The sequence below is a fragment of the Oncorhynchus gorbuscha genome, linkage group LG05 (assembly GCF_021184085.1).
Source record: "Oncorhynchus gorbuscha isolate QuinsamMale2020 ecotype Even-year linkage group LG05, OgorEven_v1.0, whole genome shotgun sequence".
Classification (NCBI taxonomy): domain Eukaryota; kingdom Metazoa; phylum Chordata; class Actinopteri; order Salmoniformes; family Salmonidae; genus Oncorhynchus; species Oncorhynchus gorbuscha.
The window spans coordinates 58,132,963-58,137,112 of NC_060177.1; positions in this window are offsets into that span (position 1 = coordinate 58,132,963).

The window sequence follows — 4,150 nt, forward strand, 5'->3', positions numbered from 1 at the left end:
TGAAGATAGCTCCCCATCCAACCTGACAGAGCTTGAGAGGATCTACAGAGATGAATGTGAGAAACTCCCCAAATACAGATGTGCCAAGCTTGTAGCATCATATCCAAGAAGACTTTCGGCTGCAATTGCTGCCAAAGGTGCTTCAACAAAGTAAAGGGTCTGAATACTTAGGTAAATGTCATATTTCTGTTTTTTCTTTTTATACGTTTGCAAAAAAATTCTGAAAACCTTTTTTTGCTTTATTATTATGGGGTATTGTTTCTAGATTGATGACAAAAAAAACATGTTTTAATCCATTTCAGAATAAGGCTGTAAAGTAACATAATGTGGAATAATCAAAGGATCTGAATACTTCCCAAATGCATTGTAAGCTTCAACATGAGGTTCTAAACCTAGCATGGAAGTGCTTCTTTGTAGCTGTGTGGGCTAATATAGTCAAAATGTTTGCCTTGGGGTATGTTGAGCCAAGTGGTTAAGCCAGTTGCAGGTTGAGCAATTTAAAGTCTTTCCGTGAATTCTGATTATTCCCGGGGATAAACAACATCATGCAATACATGTAGATATCTTTGTTGGAAAGAATGCTTTATTTCCCTTAACAGAGTGATGCTGAATGTAAAAAACCACTCGACTTACCCCACTCTCCCCTAAAAGGCTGCATTATAAGAATCATTGTATGAAACACAAGGCTAAACAAGTCTTCACAAATGGTTTCATAAAGCTGCACATAGCAACTCCACAAATGCTTCTGTTCATTCTGCGAGTACACTTTGCAAGGCACACTTACAGTACTGTGATAAACCGATTGTTTGACTGGGCAAGGCTCGAAACGCTCTTGAACAAACAACGGGATGTGTGTTTAACAGAGAGAACGAGCAAATCCCTCAACTAAACAGCTTGTAACTGTATTGCTTGGGGACATGAGGACTCGTGCTCTCATCCTGACACCTTATAAACTTGAGGAACCAAACAGCAAGCAGAGATGTGGCTTGAAAAGAGGTTCCTGCTGCACGGTCAGAGCTGCTACTCTGACTGAGAGGCGCTCCATTCGGCCCGGACTCTGAGAGCCCAAATCAATACACATTAACAGGTTACTTTTATGCCCCGCGTCGCAATATTATTGACATGGGTCTCCTATTCTGTTTGTAAGAGAGGGAGTGCTTGAGAGAGCTCCTCTCTGCATTGATGGTCTGGCTCTCTCTGAGGAAGGAAGCACTTTCTAGCCGCTAGCCTCTCGCATGAGCATGTCTGAAAGAAATGGTGTTGCACATTTTCTATCATAATCCCGGGGAAACGACAAAGATGTGAGTGTGTTTGAAGGATGCAGTAAGTAAGCAGGAAGAAAAAGCGGGAGAGAGTGGTCTCCTTACTGACAGTAAATGGCTCCGGATGAAAAAGTGGGGAAGAAAAAATAACCAACCTGGTTGCAAGAACCTGAATACCAAAGTTGCTTGTTCTGAGGGAAAGACAAAAAATGAAAGGCCACGCTTTAATTGAAGAGATCAATGCAGGTGGTTCCCCGGGGGAATGGTCCATCTGCTGTACAGGGAAAGGTGAGCACAATGACGTTCAATACGCCTATAAAGGTATAGGTAGTGAGAAGTGCCTGTAAAAAAAAGACATTGGCAGAGTGAAGGTAGGGAAGGTGTAAGTGTGGCTGAGGACGATCTGTTATGTGTGTGTGTGTGTGTGTTCATGTGCACCCGTGTGTGTAGGCAGGAGATGGATAGGCAGCAGACAGATCGAGGTGGCCTGCGAGGCCTCACCTCTCCACTGGACTGGTAAATCAGCCATCAGCCATGTGACGTGCCCACTGCCCCCTGCTCAGCCCACTGAGACATCCCATCCCATTTCACACCCCCCGCCCCCCTCCCCAACGGAGCTTTTATATCCCTCCTCGCTCGGCTGCCCAGGCAATGGGGGGGGGGCACACCCGCAGCAGCATTCCTCTAAAGCAGTATCCCATCATGCAACAAAACCCTAGGAGACACGCTGGCCTTTGGGGGCAGACAAGCATGCTGTTCTGTTCGCCCCTCAGCCCCTCAGCCCTTCGACCCAATAGCGCTGGGTCATCAGATGAACCCGGCTCTGACCTGGAGGGAGCCAACAACTGCTTCCCGTCTGCTAGCATTAGCGCAGCCAGCATTGAGGCTAAACCGCTCACACCACAGGGCCACCAGGGCACACTGACCTGCACAAGGAACGGGTGACTACCTATGGCCTGGTCCTGTCTGGAGCCCTGCTAGACAAGACAAAGGCAGGATCTCCTCAAGACATAAATATCTATGGAACCAAGTGGGGTCGCAAGGGGTAATTCTTAGGTGGAGTCAGGATGGACATAACCAGTTACAATTAAAGGAAGGGGGACAATATACACCATATACAGGAATAACCAAGGGAACATCTTCCAATCAAACCTGGCACAAAATAAAAACATTTTCTGTTACAGACAGAGTCCCATTTCATAAAGGCTATAGAGATGTGATGAATAACATACATTAAGTATCACTGACAGAGAGTAGCAGTCTTCAAACTCTCAGTGGGCCTGACCACCCCACTAAAGGGTAATTGTGTCACTGCTGATACGTGCGCAGTGTCTCTGCCAGGGCTATCTGTGTCAGTGGTGTCAGGGTTAGCCGTGTCGGTGGCATCAGTCAACAGCAGCAACACACTGGGGTGTAACTGTAACCCTTCAGAGGCTCAGGAGCAGAGCAGGCAGCATGCTGTAGTGTAGCGCGCGCTGCCTTGCCTCCACCTCCTGCCACGGGTTCCACTGAGTCTCTTCGTTCTGTCCACCGGGACCCACACGCTGTTGCACTGATACACACTGAGCTTGCATCACTCCACACAGCGTGGAGCTGGAGCAAACCACCTCTGTCAGAAAGGCAGAGGGATAAAGGCTTTAACTTCATCCAAGGTGGAGATGAAATTCTCCTCACAGCTGCAGTTCTATCAAGCTCTGTCTGCACCCGAATTAGATCTAATTTAAGAGTAAGAAATTGTAAGCTTTCCATATAACTGGTGTTGTGCATGTATTTATTGCTCTGTTATAAATGAACTTCGGATGGTTTTCCTGTAAGATAGACGTGTTCACTTCCCTCCAGCCAAATGTATCAGTGCCCTGACCAAGGAGAAGATCCACAAGAAACTACAGCACTTACTTAGCCAATGCATGTCAGAAGTGACCCCTTAAATGGTGCTAATTGGATGTAACGCAAAATGCTAATGCATTTTTTAACAGTAATTGGCACTTCCTCCCTGGGCCATAGTGAAATCATTAACAGTTCTGAAAATGGTAGAAAAAGCATCATCTCCAAGCCGTGGGGCAGCCCTCAAACACATATCCTATGTTCATTCCTATTCATATTCTTACTGCACTCACGGTATCATAAACAGCTCATTTGAATTGGTGTGCTGCCAAGTGAGCCTCTTCCTCCTTACAAACAAACAAGACAACAATATTGCGAGTCAAGCTGTTGTTTGTTCGTGGGCAGCAGAATGATGCTGGCTTCATGACTAACTTATCAGATGCAGTGTTGTGTTCTGCCCTGACCCTCTGCTTAGATAGTGTTGTGAGGATGGCGAGAGGCGTGGAGGAGACTTAAAAACCCAGGCAGGCACATAGCTGGGGATGAAACAGCAGCAGAAGGAAGCAACCCGTCTGTGACAGCCTGTACGTATCATCTGATCAAGGCTACAGCGATTTACTGGCAGTAAGAGAAGATCTTACAGCGAACACCAAATGCTACAGAATAGCAAATCTTTGCTTTCAAAATTACCATAATTTGCTTTCTGTCAAGAGATATACTTAAAATGTTCCCTTATTATTTCTTCTGTGCCTTTAAAAACTGTGACTTACTTTTCATTGTCGTGGCGCCACTCTTTTATTATTTAATACAGGGTGCTTAGTGACATGTTGGCTCTTGCTATTACTACGCGGAGTCTATACTTAGCTAATTAAAAGAGTCACAGTAGTGTAGATCTCAGCTCAGATCAAACAGGGCTGTGTTAATATGGGAAACGGAGAGAAAGAGTTTGTCTCCCCACCACTGTTATATCATAATCCCTGTTCCTTCATCCTGATTAAAACATTTCAACAGGAGACCTGGTGTGGTTCTGACTGTCTGCGGAGAAGCAAGTGCCTCTACTTCAT